The 17,387-nt window shown below is 34.5% G+C and overlaps 1 protein-coding gene across 2 annotated transcripts in view; it reads left to right on the forward strand.

Moving 5' to 3' along the window:
* The window catches only part of LIN7A (lin-7 homolog A, crumbs cell polarity complex component), a 207,073-nt gene that overhangs the window by 1,185 nt on the left and 188,501 nt on the right, over positions 1 to 17,387 (forward strand). The window contains exons 2-5 of one of the 2 annotated variants that reach the window (XM_072973342.1): positions 7,882 to 7,995; positions 14,925 to 15,045; positions 16,312 to 16,422; positions 17,228 to 17,338. The gene's annotated coding sequence lies outside the window, so the exon portion shown is untranslated. Of the gene's footprint in view, positions 1 to 7,881; positions 7,996 to 14,924; positions 15,046 to 15,144; positions 15,296 to 16,311; positions 16,423 to 17,227; positions 17,339 to 17,387 lie in introns of both variants that reach the window. The other variant, XM_072973341.1, reaches the window with a different exon arrangement.

A 17,387-nucleotide genomic window follows, 5' to 3' on the forward strand; every position in this document is an offset into this window, starting at 1 on the left:
GTGTTAAGGCTGCTGTCTGCTCTACAAGATCCTGTGAACTCAAATCAGCCCTTGCTGTATTACAGTGATGTCCATCTCAGTCGTTTGCTTAAGGAATATGTATGCAGGTTGTGATTTGTTGGGGGAATATGAAGGGGGCAAGCAGACAGTTAAAGGTTCCTACTGCGTGTCCACATTGTGCTGGCACTTTTGAATATGTTAGCTCCTGTGATTCCTAAAGGAATACGAAGAAGTGGGAGCTATAAGTCCCATGTCGACCGCCTTGAGGCGCTGTATCCTGGCACACCTGTAATTCAAGGTGCACAGGCTCCTCCAGGACAGCCCATTCCACCTGCCACTCACCCCAACAGACTCTATAAATTACTGTACAAAGATTATCATTTTCTTTCTGTGCCCCGACTTGATTAAGGTGGGGCATCTGATTCCAAGGTCCATGATTTTCACACCAAGCTAATTATTTTTATATTAAAAGGAAGAAAGATTTTAGACTTCCAATAAAATATGACAAGTTGAGTACTCACATCCATTCCTCTTCTACTAGAAGAAAAAGAATCAAAGTGGGGTGGTGGTGGTAAAAATTCTACAAGAACAAAGAGAACAGGAGAGGACAAGAAACCCAATGAGAGAATGGAAAGAAAATGAATTTGTGGTATATGACTTAAAGGGGGAGAGGGGAGCTGAATTTAACTACTGTTAGAGGAGCAAATGGATTTCCTCATCAGAAACCTGAAATGTCTTAGGATTTGGAGACCCCGGTTTCCTCTGAAGGTTCAGAATGAAGGTTAAAGGCTTAGAAACAAAAGGGTTAATTAAAAGATTGTGTGAGACCCCCACCCCCGACACTGCTGGATAAAACCATTGTCTTTGGACCCTGCAGTACTGTCTTGTTTTAAGTTATTGTATGAAAAATATTGTTAATATAAGTTCCATTTCAAGCAAAGGGAAGAGCATGAGTGAAGAAGGTTAAGTCCAGCACAGATGAGGAGCATAGTATACACATAGAACTAGAGTGCACAAAATGACTAGAAACTTCTACTAGAGCCAGATAGGGAGCTACAAAATAGTCAAATACAAGCCAGGACCTTTTTTACACTAAAAGCTTGTGAACTAATAACTAAACATATGAAAAGCTTAAAATCATTAACCATTGAATCCCAGTACTACCCCTTACTAGGTGGAAAACTAGGAAAATTTACTAATTTCCCTACCCTGTGACTGAGACTGAGGTTGATAATCCTTACTTCACTGGATTGTTGCAAGATTTAAATATATGTAAATTGCTTAGCACCAAGGCAGTAGCAAACCAAGCTAATTTAAAGCATATGAACAAACAGCTAATCCAAAAAATCAACCCCCTAAACCGCCAGCTTCATTAACATCCTTAAAATTTTACAACCATAAATCTTTGAAAGAAATTAATTTAGGCATGCATGTACGTTCTGTCCTGCTTCAAAAATTAAATTATATTTTTAGCTAATTTGGGGACAGGGTAATCATACTCTTCAATATTTAAGCCCTCTAAAATTCCAACTTTTATAATAAGTACAGTATTTCATTGTATGTCAATAAATGGTATGTTTAATATGCTATTCAAGATGACATTTTAAACTCCTTAAGCAGACTGATTGATTGGATTATCTGAGAGAAACTTTCTAGTAAATGGAAAAAGCACAATGACAAAGAGTGATGAAATAAAAGAGAAAGAATGAAGGGAAGGGAGGAAACTGGAGTTGGAATACTTAATGCCTAAGGAAAAGATGCTGAAAATTAGCAGGAGAGCAGAGTGGAATTAGAATTAAAAGAGAAAGAAGATAGAGGAAACCTACAACTTAATTTTTCCCTCTTTACAATTTTTGCCTGGAAGCGGTCATTCTTAGTACAGGCCAACCTTTTTCCAACAGAGAGAGTAAAAGAGATTAAAAAATGTACCATTTGAAATTAAGTGTGGATTACCCTGGTCATTATTACGTTATTCTGCTGGCCACAGAATTCATATTTTCACATAAATCTGTTAAGAGTCGGATGTCTAACTTTGGGTAAGTATTAGAACTACTGAGAATTTTACTTATGACAAAAGCTAAAAATGTTCTCATATATTGAATTTCTTGGATATTATGAAAACTTGACATGTACATATAGAAACACTTGCAAAAATTACTTTATCTCTGTAGCAGGTACACACTGAGCTGAAATTTGAGCCTTCAGAAACACTGCAGATTTATTTTGATTTGGGAAAGACTTTCTGGAAAATATGCTGATTTTCACGGCTTAGTAAATATTTTTAAAACTTCTAAAGTGGTACAGCGCATAGTAATGTAATTTTAAGCTCCTATTTTGAAACATTTTTCTTTTTGCCCACATAGTAATTACAATAAAGGCAAAGAGGATAAGGCAAATAAAAGAATTGTTTTAAAATAAATAACAAGTGGAAAGACACTTTAAAACTTCAGTTCATTCTGACAGCCAAATATAAGGCATGGGATTCATTCACTAGCCTTATTTTTATTTCTTAAAAAAATCCTAAAGTTTATTTTTAGTCAGTATTAATAAAAATACAGTTGCTTTTTTGAGGAAAAAATGGAAAGAAACAACCTAGGCAAATATTTCCAATCATTTTTTTCAAGTTCTTGAGTTTTTTGTTTTTGTTTTTGTCTTTTTTTTTTTGTTTTCTGGAGGGTTTTTTGGTTTCATTCTTCTCTGTAGAGCAATTTACAGTTGAGGAGGGAATCTCATCAATACAGTTGTGTTGGAAAAATCACAGAATGGCTAATATTTTAATCAGATCATGAACATCCTTGAGAAATCATTATAATTCTTCCTTACATATAATTCCTAAGAAAACTTTTCTCTTTCTGTTTTGCATTCCTAAGCCAAAGCCACTGTTTTTTACTCAACTGTTTGTTATAATACTTTAAATATATAAGAAGTGATCTCATTATCAGAGAACAAAAGGTGAAAAAGAAAAGAAATATCTTCTATAATAAAATTTTTCACAAACTGTAGTTGATTACCTAACATTACTTTGGGTTGCCAATTTGTGTGGGGGGGGTAGTAAGATACAAAATTAAACTAGAAAATGAAACAAGTCCAGTTAACCAAAAGAGCTGCTCTTACGTAACAAGGGAGTGGGCAATCATTTTGGAGTTTTAAAGAAAACACAAGTATTTCAACTGAAGTACTGTTTTAAAATTAAAGAAAATTTGGAGACGAAATGACTTACATTAGGTAGATCATATAAACAGGTATCTCATTTATTTATGGGAAGCACTGTGGATAAGAAAATTTTAAAGTATGGAATATGGGTTGAGTATTTGGACACTTTTTCCAACCATCATTCTGAATGATGAGATGCTTAGATGACCCTTGTGATACCTTTATGTTCTACCTGTTGATAGAGATCCCTACCTGTTTTTAGAATTGAACACCTAACTATTTAGAGATCCAAAGTGTTTAGAATTTCCAGTAAAGATATTTTGTGTATAAAAAGGATTTCAATGGACTTCTCTGTCAGTTGCTTGCACTTGCTTTTTTTGCTTAACCCAGATACTCTTGTACCTTGTGTGTATATAAAGTTTGTCTCTTTATATTTATATACTTATAACTCTATGTGGGATAAAGTTTATTTTTCTGTAACATTATATTGCTTCTTCCCATTGAAACCTTTGTCAGCCTAGTATAAACCGACACATCAGTTTTGAAAGAGTAAGGGAAGTGTTATTAGTGTTTTTATTTTTTGTCTTTTTTTTTTTTTTGGTAATTTCGTTTTATAACTATGAACTTCGAGTAATATTGCTGGGCTCAGCCAGACTATTCCAGCTACTGGCATCTCCTCCTTTCCTCTCTGCTGTGACAACATCATAACAAAGTGCAAAGGCTTTTTGATAGATTACACCTGTGATACTAACTGTACGTGTATGTGTGTGGATGTGTGTGTGAAATGACTAATTTCTGCTTTCGTCCTTTAACATCTATAAATTTCATTCTTTCTTCACTGCTTCAATGAGCTAATCTAACAGCCTGTTCACCTACCTCCTATCACTCAATTAATCCACAAGTATTTACTAAGGCCCTCTCCCCATGTTCAGCAGCATTCTAGGAACACAAAGAATTATTTATAAATTGCTAAGAACCTATCTCTGTTATTAAGTATTTTTAACATTTTTTATTGATTTATAATCATTTTACAATGTTGTGTCAAATTCCAGTGTAGAGCACAATTTTTCAGTTATACATGAACATATATATATTCATTGTCACTTTTTTTCTCTGTGAGCTGCCATAAGATCTTGCGTATATTTCCCTGTGCTATACAGTATAACCTTGTTTATCTATTCTTAAATTTTGAAATCCCATTTATCCCTTCCCACCCTCCACCCCCTTGGCAACCACAAGTTTGTATTCTATGAGTCTATTTCTGTTTTGTATGTATGCTTTGTTTCTTTGTTTGTTTTAGATTCCACATATGAGCGATCTCATATGGTATTTTTCTTTCTCTTTCTGGCTTACTTCACTTAGAATGATGTTATGTTGTCGGGTCTTATGGCTGAGTAGTATTCCGTTGTATAAATATACCACATCTTCTTTATCTAGTCATCTGTTGATGGACATTTAGGCTGTTTCCATGTCTTGGCTATTGTAAATAATGCTGCAATGAACATTGGGGTGCAGGTGTCATTTTGAAGTAGGGTTCCTTCTGGATATATGCCCAGGAGCGGGATTCCTGGGTCATACAGTAAGTCTATTCGTAGTCTTTTGAGAAATCTCCATACTGTTTTCCACAGTGGCTGCACCAAACTGCGTTCCCACCAACAGTGTAGGAGGGTTCCCTTTTCTCCACAGCCTATCCAGCATTTGTCATTTGTGGATTTTTGAATGATGTCCATTCTGACTGGTGTGAGGTGATACCTCATTGTAGTTTTGATTTGCATTTCTCTGATAATTAGTGATATTGAGCATTTTTTCATGTGCCTATTGAGTCATTTGTATGTCTTCCTTGGAGAGTTGCTTGTTTAGGTCTTTTGCCCATTTTTGGATTGGGTTGTTTTTGTTTCTAATTAAGTCGTATGAGCTGCTTATATATTCTGGAGATCAAGCCTTTGTCGGTTTCATTTGCAAAAATTTTCTCCCATTTCATAGGTTGTCTTTTTGTTTTACTTATGGTTTCCTTTGCTGTGCAGAAGCTTGTAAGTTTCATTAGGTCCCATTTGTTTATTCTTGCTTTTATTTCTATTGCTTGAGTAGACTGTTCTAGGAGAACATTTTTGGGATGTATGTCAGATAATATTTTGCCTATATTTTCTTCTAGGAGGTTTATTGTATCTTGTCTTATGTTTAAGTCTTTGATCCATTTTGAATTGATTTTTGTGTATGGTGTAAGGGAGTGTTCTAGCTTCATTGCTTTACATGCTGCTGTCCAGTTTTCCCAACACCATTTGCTGAAGAGACTGTCTTTATTCCATTGTATATTCTTGCCTCCTTTGTCGAAGATGAGTTGACCAAAAGTTTGTGGGTTCATTTCTAGGCTCTCTTTTCTGTTCTGTTGGTCTATATGTCTGTTTTTGTACCAATACCATGCTGTCTTGATGACTGTAGCTCTATAGTATTGTCTGAAGTCTGGGTGATTTATTCCTCCAGCCTCTTTATTTCTCTTCAGTAGTGCTTTGGCAATTCTAGATCTTTGATGGTTCTGTATAAATTTTATTATGATTTGTTCTAGTTCTGTGAAATATGTCCTGGTAGCTCAGTCTCACCAGGAGGAAAACAAGTCATCAAGTGCCATATAGTTTATTAGGCCTTTTAGAGGTAGATGAGAAAGCAAATGTGAAGGACCAAAATATGGAATGGAAAACTCCAGGCTTAAGGCACAAGTAACCATTCTAAAACATAAATTAGTTGTATCACTGTCTTGCCTAAAACCTGTCGATGGCTTCCCACTGCCTATAGTGGAAAATCCAATGCCCAAAGCCCTTAGCATAGACCTGTTATTTTCACTTGGGATCTATTCTGCTCCCCTAGGGGGCATTTATAAATAAGTAGTGTATTGTTATCTATTGCTGTCTAATAAATTATTCCCTAATTTAGGAGCTTAAAACAACAGATGTTTATTATCTCATATGAGCTGCTGTTGATCAGGAATCAGGATGAGTTAGTTAGCTGGGTGCTTCTGCCTCTAATGAAGTAGTCAATACTATGGTCACCTCAATGGGCAGGAGAATCTGGTTCACGTTTACTCACATGGCCGTTGGCAGGAGGCTTCAGTTCATGGGGCTGTTCAGAGGTCATGGCAGCTGGCTATCCCCAGAGAAAGATAAGAGAGTGAGTAATTGATTGAGTGGTTGTGTGTGTGTGTGTGTGTGTGTGTGTGTGTGTGTATGCGTGCGTGCATGTGGAGGAGAGAGAGAGAGAGAGAAAGAGAGACCAAAACAAACTCCACAATCTTCCATAATACAATCTCATCTCAGAAGGGCAAATTTATCACTTCTGTTTTACGCTATTGGTCACACAGACTAATTCTGGTACAATGTGAGTGGAGACTATACAAGGTTGTGAATAGGAAGGGTCTGGGTGATTGGGGACCATTTTGGAGGCTGGCTGCCAAAAGTAAGGATACTTTTGGTTTGTCATAATGGCTGGAGATTGCTATTAACATGGGCAAAGACCAAGAATATTAAAAATCTTGTATAAGAAAGAATCACAGCCCCTCACAAAACTGCCAACAGTATTGCAAAATAGCTCTGCTATGTTTTGGGTACGCTACCCTTTTCCTACATGCACACACCCAACTCTTTCTGTATTTGGCTTCTTGCAATTCCCTGTAAAATCCTATTCCTTTGAGTTGCACAAATCTTCCTTCTGGCTGCAGTGCCTTCTTCACCTTGGCAACCTCTCCAACTCTCTCTTTAGGATTTAGTACAAATCCCTTCATCTCCTGGATGCATTCCGCTATCACATTAAGTAGATGCGCTCTTGCTTTTTTTTTTTTCCTATTCTTATATTTGTTATAGCACTTATCACACTGCTGTAATTACTTTTACCAACCCTTCTCCCCCAAAAAACTGTGGACCCTGCAGGAATATGTTTTATAATCTTAGTTTAGTCTCAGTGTCCCCATACCTTACTCAGTCCCTGCACATAGCAAACACTTCTTAATGCAAGATAGTGAATAAATGACCAAATTAGTGGTATGTTGTCTGTGTTTGTGTACATGTGTATACAAAGGTGCTGCCACTTAAGAGAAAATTGTAGAATGTAAAAGCTTGAGAACAACTGACTTGCTCCATTTTAATCCAGACTCTGCTTTGTTCCATTTGTTTCCTATTAAATTGCAAATTTACATTTACTTCTCATAATCTATTTTTAAATAAGTGTTTTATATCTTTGCCAAAAGGATAACCAAAAGTTATATTTTCATAGATTGTGTCTATCAATTTTAGGGGGCACTACCTGATTAAATGCACTTATTTTTCTGAAAATGTTCATGTTAAAGAATTTAAATATAAATTAAGAAAGAATAATCCTGTCTCAGTGCATTTAATGATGTTTGACTGTTGAACTCAAAGAGTTAACATAAATTGTAAATGTGCTATATTATAGCCATTAGAATTTATTAAAGTGAATCTGCAGTAATAGGATAAAAGGTTGATTTCCTAAAAGAGTTATTACAAGCACCAAATGGACCAAGTTATGGGAACGTGCAATCTGAAGCTGTGAAGACTGAAGTATATTCTTCTAAAGGAGCTAATGCAATATCCAACCACATTAACCTAAGGAGTAGCTTATTAACTGAAGCACCTATGCTACTTAGGAATAATTTAGTGGCCTTCTAGGGCTTGGAGTGTTGCTTCTGGTGTTAGATTCCAGGCTTGTCCATTTTTGTGGCAGATTCAACCTGCCAGTCATGGTCATGCCCTGACGACCTTCTGCTAAACCTTCCAGATATTGAATGACTTCCTGGACCTTCACCTCTCCAGAACTCCTCTGATACTCTGCTTGGAGGTATGAATAGTTTCGTGTCTGCTCATGTATTTAGGTAGTCCTTTTAGCAAAAAGACTTTATGTCTGACATATAGTTGAATATGTGCATTCTACTCCTAGCTGGTCTGCAGCCCAGAAGAGGCCACTCCACATTAAGCTGCCCCAATAAAATGCCTTTTACTGAAAAAACTTATCAACTATATGTCAGACATATATGAAAATAGAGGCCAGGAAGACAGACACTTTTTGTCAGATCTCAAGAGATTTACTTTCTGATTGTCAGATATAGAAAATAATAACCTAACACACTATAACACAACAAATAATATTTCAGATAAGGATATGGGCTATGATAAAAAATAAAAGAAAGTAAAGGGCAAGTGAATGAATTCCTTCAGGAGGTGGTATTTAAACCAAGACCTGAATTATAGGAGGGTGTTACCAATGTGAATATTTGTGGAAGAGAACTTCAGATAGAGGGACAGAAGGAACATGTGCAAGGTCTCTGTGGTTGGAACAAGCTTGGTGTATACAGGAGTTAGAAAGTTAATAAGTGATACTGGAGCATGTTAAAAGGTTGAGAGATGCCGTGTAAGAGATTGGAGGAGCTAGATCATGAAGGATCTTGTAGACTATGGAAAGACATTTAGATGTTACTCTAAATGCAGTTTAGAGCTCCTGGATAGATTTCAAAAACAGAAGTTTATCTGATTTATGCTTATAAAATTTGGGGGATTTGAGCCTCCTGTTCTGGTCCTTACCATAACCATCAGCTCCTGAATCTGACATATGTAACAAAAGGCTTTCAAAGAGGTGACTGGGGGTTTGCTAAGGGTACACTGTCTCTTTTATCTACGATGTTTACATTTCACGGAACTTCAGTAGTGAGTTCCACCTTGACTCAAGTTCAGGAAGCCCTTTCTCCTAGACATTATATTCAGTATTACCTGTTGTATAGACAGGCAGTTAATTCATCAATCACTCTCGGCCTTTGCTAATTCCCTCGTCAGGTCCATACTAGAGAGCTATAAGGAAATTTCACCCTCTCTCCTCGAAAATACGAACAAAACTCCAAAACTTCAACATCTTAAACACTTTTCTGGGCTTCATAAGGTTCAAGAAAAGTTAAGTGGATTATGTTCCCCCCCAAAACAATACAATTTTAACACTGCCAAATAATGCCACATACCCCTTATTCATTTATTGTCATAATTGATAACCATCTTCCAAACTGGAGTACTCTGAATGGCTGTTCCAGATTCAGGGCATCTAGTCTGCTTAAGAAAGTTCTTAACCTACTAACCTTAGATAAAAGATCAGTCATTTTTAAGATATTCCTCACTCCTTTCCTCAAAAAATGTCCTCTGAGATATTATCAAGACCATGCTTTTCCCATGTAAGTTCTCTGTGATGGGTAAACATGAAAAATAAACAAGAATCACCTTGTATAAACCAGTACAGTGGAGGCAGAACTCAGTGAAGTCTGCAGTCTTTGAGTAACACTGTTTTGAATGACACTTAGACCACAATCAATATTTGAATTAAAAATTTAGCTTAAAAAACATACAATTTCCTTAAACATGGATATTTATTCTTCTTGGATTAGATAAGCAATAACAGAAAAATGCCTAACTTTTGCCCTCTATACGTCTTTGTTTCTTACCACATGTGCAGTGCTCATCGATTTTGACAATGCTGCATGTAACAGCACTCTATAAGACTGTAGAAAGACAAGAAATTTGAATCTCAATGTTGTAAATGCATTTGTGGTAATTAAAAAGACCAAACAGTTATAATTAGTTGTAATTAAGTTATGTAACAAAATTCTTAAATGTTTATGAAAGCCAAAATAATTAGTAGAGCAAAGCAAAGACTTTACTTACTTTTAATTTAGTTTTACTTATTGTACAATAAGTAAAACTAAATTAAATCTATCCTAGGGATTTAGTTATGTTATGTATAACTGAATGGTAATCAGATTTTTTGTGATTGTTATGGTAACACCAAAGTTGACTTGTTCCTTCACAAATATCATTAGAAAATAACATTTAAGTGACTTTTTGTAATGTATATTTAAATTAATTCAAAATACAGAATCCGGTGACTGTTTAACTGAACTGCTACAATTTTACTTTTGGTAATTTGATCAAGATTTTATGCAAGATCTCCATGTAAGAGACTTAGGATTTGTAGGCATTATTCTTCATCTCTCAAAAATACATTTAATCAGCTTAGGTTAGAAAAATAAAGTCAGTAAGCATTCCAAGGAAATAACACAACCCACTTCAGATTTCTCTTTGGAGATGAGACATAGGTTAAAAACCATTTAAGAATAACAATACCATTGTCATGCATTTAAAACAGATTTAATTAAAAACAAAAGAGCATAACTTTTGAACTCTAAGTTTATGTGTAACCTCCCCCATATTAAAAAGAAGAAAGAAGGGACCTTTTATCCATTCTGTAGAGGCAGATTAACAAAATTCAAGGTCCACACTTTGAAAATACAATTGATCAAAACACATGAGGAAACAATGATAATGAGCATGTGTAGCTAACATTTATCGAAAAGGAGAAATGGAGAAAGAAACTTAACATTTAATAACTATGATTTTTTTCCACTTTCTACAATAGCCTTTGATATAGGACAAACAATTTGTAAATTCCAGGCCCACAAAAACAAAGGAGTAAATATAATAGGGAAAACTGGGGAGAAATTGTTATAGTAGGGAGTTTAGGAGTTCAGGCTCCTGAGTCAGATAGTCCTTGATTTTAGTCCTTGCTCTGTCTCTTATTAGCTGTGTAATTTGAGGCTAGTCTCTTATTCTGAAACTCAGTTTCCTCCTGTGTAAAATGGAAATAACACTGGGGAGTTGAAGTGAGACAATGTGTATAAAGCACTTAGTACAGTGTTTAATTTACAGTAGGTACTAAACATGGTTGTTTCCATTTATTCATGTATTTATTAGGCATCATGGATAAGTCAGACATTCTGCTGGCTAACTGGAATATAAGCAAGAACAAGATTCTTGATGTCATGGAACTTACAGTTTAGTAAGAAGGAATGTGGAGAATGTGCAGTCCAAAAGATACAGCAGTGATGGCAGTAGTGATAATAGAAGCATGACTATACGCTGAGAAAGTGTGTACATTTCTAAGAGGCCTTTATGCCAAATTATGACCCAAGAAATGGACCATGTAGGTCAGAGACAGAAGAGAAATTGGGAACATACTTTGATTTGCCTGTGGCATTCCAAATAAACTCCAAATTCCTGGATCTAAATTACAAGGCCCTCCATGATCTATCCTCTCTTTATTTCCCCTTCCTCGTCTCTTACCACATTCCCAGGTTGCTCCCTGGAGTTTCAGTTTCTTTATGTCTGGTTCTCACCCTCCTCTGCTAATACACATCGCTTCATTTTGCTGGACCGTCCTTTTCTTTTTCACTTGGATAATTCCCTCTCAGCCTTCAGATCTCTCCTTGTACATTGCTTCTTCTTGAAAGCCTTTTCGAAGTACAGTAAGAGCCTCTGCTTATGTTCTTCAACTTTATAGCAGTTACCACACTTTACTTTCTACACAGAGAAACTCTAGCTTGTGAAGGTAAGGATCTGGCTTACCTTCATATCCATGATATCTAGCATAGTACTGTTCTCTAGTAGGCACTTAATAAATGTTTGTTGGAGACTGTATCTTTTTTGCCAGTTGACCTAAAGAGTGATGGGTGAATAAGGCAAAAGCACACACACACAGAACAAAAGTCAAAACTCCAGCCCAACTGTCAAGAGCACCGATTAAAGAAAGAAGGAAGAGCAAGACACTGGTTGGTGCTTTGCCCATAGTGCTTACAAATTGTTTATGGCTCATTATTATCTTATCTAACTCTCATAAAATCTTGCCCAATTGATATAATTATCCCTGTTTTATAGGCAAGGAATTTAAGCCTCAGAAATATTAATGTCTTGCTGAAGACTAAACAGATAGTATGTAGAAGAGCTTGGATTAGAATCAAATTAGAAATTGTAAGATTTTGAATTGGAGAGTAAAGTGCAAGTACAAAAATATTTTAAAGGATTATAGAAAAAGATAAGTTACTGGGTAGACTCACTTGCATTGATATTTACCTTTGATGTCAGTGTAAGATGTTCCAAAGATGTCCATGTTTTATGGACATGATATAATAATTGTACTCTTTAATGCTTGAATATATGTGTGTAAAATTGTGGCCTGTTATTTAAATCTTGGGTAAAGCATACATTTTTCTGCTTGGGTCATGTGGTTGTGATTTATTTCACTATGGGAAAGCTGAGAGCTAGAAATTCAGCTCCAGATATCCTGCATCTCCTAATAAATAAATAGCATTTTTGACCAGAAGCATTTGCCCAGTTTTTCTCGGAGCAAACATATCGTTAACAGTGGAAATTTTTAAAAATCGAAATCTCAATATCTTTAATGCACATCAGTTAAAATAAATTGTAAGTGACATCCCCCAAGCTTGAGTAATTAGAGTATTGAAAGAATAAGAAACTTAAGAAAATAAGTTCTCAATATGAGTATTTTGAAAATACAAAGAAATGGACTAGGATTTAATACCTAGTAAATGATAGAAGTTTGAAGAATATTTACAACTCAAATACCTACAAAGACACTAAGATACAACATTAGCAAGGTTTGGGTGATGTCCCTTTCCTGTTAGATCTTGTCATAAGATTTATATCTTATCAGCCATATATGTAGCAATTTATTTGCAAGATCTCCTATGAGATTTTAGTTTTATGATATTTTTATTATTAAACTTGACATTTTGATGCTTGTTTACTTGACTGTTATACAGAAAATTGTACTTAATCTTTGTGGATGTTTTAAGGAAGCTAGATTTTAAATTATTCATATTTAACATGCTAGAATAACTCAATTGATCTTGTTATAACTGATGCAATTTCTTTACCGTAGAAATAAGTCAATATGTATACAAGATTGTTCAGTTTCGTGGAGTTAGAGATCAATGAATTAACATCATTTATAATTAAATGAAAATAGTGTATGAAGGTAACAGAAACATTTATAAAAAAAAAATGTCATTACCATATCAGCAAGAATCTATGACTTTAAACCAAGTCTCCTGAATTCCTATAGAGGATTAGGAGAGCCCAGCCAGTTGGGACCAATACCTATGTTCTCTTCTATTTTGGTGTACTGCTAGACTGCATTTCTAGGCTCTCATGAGGTGGGGCCAAGTTCTGGCCAGTTAATGTGGTCTTTTTTTTTTTTTTTTTAATGTGGTTTGGAATGAATGAGCTGGGCCCCAAACCCTTGGAAAAGATCTCCAGGTACTTTTTCCCACCCCTCTGCCATCTGGCTGCAGGAAATCCTGTGGAAGACTCCAAGACCTTAGGAAATGGTGGAGCTACCTGACAGGAGTCTATGTCCCTGATAAACTATAAAGAACAGAGTCTGCCACTTCCTAGGTTAGATGCGAGGAGAGTAAAAAATAAACCTCTATTGTGTTAAGCAACTGAGATTTAGAGATAGTTTGTTATAATAGGTAGTCTAACCTGAATAATACAGAGGGCATGAGGAAAACCCCAAACTTGTCTCATGCTTTCCTCTGAACATCCTCAACCTTGCTGCATATTATCATTAACCGTGTGCAAATTGGTCTAAATAAAGGTGGCTTTGATCTAGATACTGCTGTAAAATCTGTTCATCAATTGTTTTCAGCATTTCTACAACCAGAAATGTGGGTCTAAATTAAAAGTATACAATACTTACCAAAGAGCTGAAGTATTCTCCCTTTGTCCCACAAAACACTGAAATGCTTTTGTTAATGATTATTGATGTTTTCTTCTCCTACAAAGTCCATATTTTCTGCTAAGATTCTTCTATTAGGTAATTTTCTATCAGTAGAAAAAGAACAATTTAGAATTCTAGGGAGTCTGATTTATGTTTTAATGATTTAATGAAAATCGATTATTGGCAGTTAAAACCCATTTTATCAAATCAATCATGAAGTGCTTATTTCAATTTTCATTAATCCTCATCTTATTTCAACTTATAAAATGAATATATTTCCTCTTTAAAAGACAAAAATTCTATGCTAGCTACCAGACTGATTAATTTTTTAGCAATATAAAGTTTCTCATTCTTTAAATGCACTAAAAAAGTTTGATTGTGGTGGCTAACAAAAGTAGTACAATTATTTCTGAAGTAGTGTACATTATTTTTAATTATACCCAGAACCCAAACATCAGAATAATGAGTCTACATTATTCTGAAATAGCATTTTTGGTTTACTGATGTTACGAGTGACTGAAATACTTATCTTAATTAATCCAACCTAAGAGGAAGTGAGCATTTTATATTGCATTTTATTTGTCATTTTATAGATGAAATAATTGAGATTCAGAGAAGAAAGGTAACTTCCCCAAAGATCCACAGCTAGTAAGTGGGAGAGCTGCAATTTGACCCAGATGAGACTGGCTTTTATGGCCCGAGCTCTTAATGACTTAAGTCCATTAACCAGAATATCTCAGACTTGAGACCATGCAGACTGTTGAGAATATATCTGTGAATCCCTAAGCATCTATGGCCTAGATTGAGAAATACTACAATTAAATATTAAACATAGTCTTATTTTGTTGTATCTTGATCTAATAAAAGCATAAACACAAATTTACGTAGAAAGTACAAAGCAGTTGCATGATGATAAAACGATCTATCAGATGATCTAAAACATGTGGTATATACATGCATGTCTGTGTATGTGTTCATCTATTTATTCAGTTACTGAAGAGTCTGGACTTGGGTGGATACAAATAGAGAGTTTCAGTTTTCTCTAATCACTGCCTTTACAGTGCTCTTTGGAGCAATTTTTAAACCTCGGTATGCAAACCACTACACCAAGACTTTAGAAGGAATAATGGAGCAAAGATGTGTTCTTTCTGATGCAGCTAAGAGTGAAGCTGTGCAAGAGGCAGGTTCCTCCCTTCCGCCTCCCTCTCCCCATCTCTTCTATTCTGCTTCACAGAAGAAAGACACATACCTCAAAAATCTCTCCAGACATCAAACAAGGTAACTCCAAAATACTGTGGTAAGAAAACAAACCAGTGTCAATGGATAACCAAGAAAATATAAACTATCTTAGGATTTGTATCTTTTTCTATCTTATAGATATTTCTGTTAAAAGTGAAAAACTGGCATTTAAAATGGATTGGTATTGATAATTGTTGTTTAAAGATCTCACCTTTTCCAACTTTTCACACTGTCAAAGAATGCGTCACTTTTGAAGGAGTTCCTTAACAGCAAAGCAAATAACATACAAGTAAGAAATACTAAAAATTGAGAACATCTTTTTTCATGTATTTAAATATAAGCAGTTCTTTTGAGGTATTTTCAAGCCTCCTCTTTGGGACATTAGTTAAAAAGAAAAACTTTGAAGATTTGAAGCAGTATAGGTTAATGAAGTAGGTCTTTTTAACATAATTGGAATATTTTTGAGACTGCCAAAACTTTTAAGATACACTGGATAAAACTCATGTATAAAATTTTTATGCTTTCTTTCAGATTTGGAATGTATTATTCAACAATGTAGTTAAAATCTATTTTATCAAGTCATATCATGAAATACTTAATTATTTAATCCTCCTCTTCTTTCATCTTATAAAATGACTATATTTTCTAGCTTTTATTAACAAAAAGTAAAAATACATGCTAGTCAGACTTGTTAGTTTTGGCAGTAGAAGAGTTTCTCTTCTCTATTTTAAGTACAAGAAAAGTTTGATCATAACAGCAAGTAAAATTGAGTTCTTTTATGATTTCATACATTACTTAATTTAATTATTCCCAACCAAGCATCAGAGTTTGATATATGTATGTACACACATTTAACAAGGGTAAGTAAATGATTTATGGTCTGAGCTATGTACTGCATTGCATTATTAAAAATAAGTAATGAGAAATAGCACATTGATCTATAATTTTGTTTTATAAATTATAAAATTGCATTAAATAATCTTCAGAGGACACTATCTTACATGTTCTATACCATATTTCTCAGTGGTTTGGTAATGCTTTTCAAAATGAGTATTAGCATGCTTATTTGAGTAGAAAAATGAAGTTAGACTTTCCTTGTCAGAAAATATTTTTGATAATAGCTTTTGGCTTAATAATGAGAACTGGCTTTACCAATTAAGTTGCATGGTAACTAAATTTAGCTAAATCTGCAGCTCAGAGTTTCTATAGACTGTTTAAAGTGCATGGCAAGATAAAAACATACTATAAAAAATATTATATTGGTAAATATATTGGTATTGAAATTGGAATGTCTTTATCTTTCAGACCTTTCTGAGTACATTGAAGAGCAGTTTTTAATTTAGTAGATAAGAGAACAGACCGAGCAGGATGACCTGAATTCACATCCCGACTTCACCTTTAGGCAAGAGATATTAGGCAAGTGACTTAACCTCTCTGCGCTTCAGTTTTCATCTTTAAAGTGGACTATCAACAGGACCTATCCATAAGGTTGTGATGAGGATTAAATGGTTAACAGATAAGTTAAAGTGTATGAAATTTCTGTGTTCAACCACTTTTGAGCTATAAAGAAATCAACTTCATATAGTTCATAATACAGTTAGGAATATAATTAGTATTCCTAATAAACTTCCAAGAAATAAAGAGAGTAAATGATTTTGACCACTAGGTACCAAATCCCTTTGCACATCAGTGGTTTTCAAATTCTTTGCTTTTGACAAAATTGAGGGAGGACTTAATTAAGCAATGAGTAAATAGGTTATTAAAAATAATTTTTGGTGATAGATTACTATGTAATTTTTTACTTATAAAAAGAATACAAATAATTGAGTGATATTTATACTAAAAACTACTGTCATTTCTGTCAGAATATTTATGAAGTCATATGTTTTGATCCGTACAACCGTAAAAATTAAAAATAGAAATAGAACTGATCCTGAATTTGTTTGCATTCTAATGCTAAGGAATATAAGATATATTCATCTCTGCATACATTAATTAACACTCTACAATAACTCAATCTCATTAAGGGGTTAATTTCTAATAAATTATTATATATTTATAATAAAATTTTACTTTTAGCTATTGTGTTTTGATAAATTAAAGAACATATTGAAATAACTCAGCCCAGAAAAAATGCATATTAAATCTACAATTATAGGAAATTTTTAATAAACCACATTGAATTCATATCCACAATCTGATTGTTTCTCTGAATAGACAGGCATAAATCAACAAGTATGCTGCATGAGAAAACATGCACCTGTGGAGTAAGATACCAACATTGGCTTCTAATTCTGGTGGTGGCACTTCTTGAGGCCCTCTCTTGGATTTGGTAAGCACTATTTCTTTACTCTTAAGGCAAGGAAGTGAAAACCCATAGT

This window comes from Vicugna pacos, chromosome 12, assembly GCF_048564905.1.
Source record: "Vicugna pacos chromosome 12, VicPac4, whole genome shotgun sequence".
NCBI lineage: Eukaryota > Metazoa > Chordata > Mammalia > Artiodactyla > Camelidae > Vicugna > Vicugna pacos.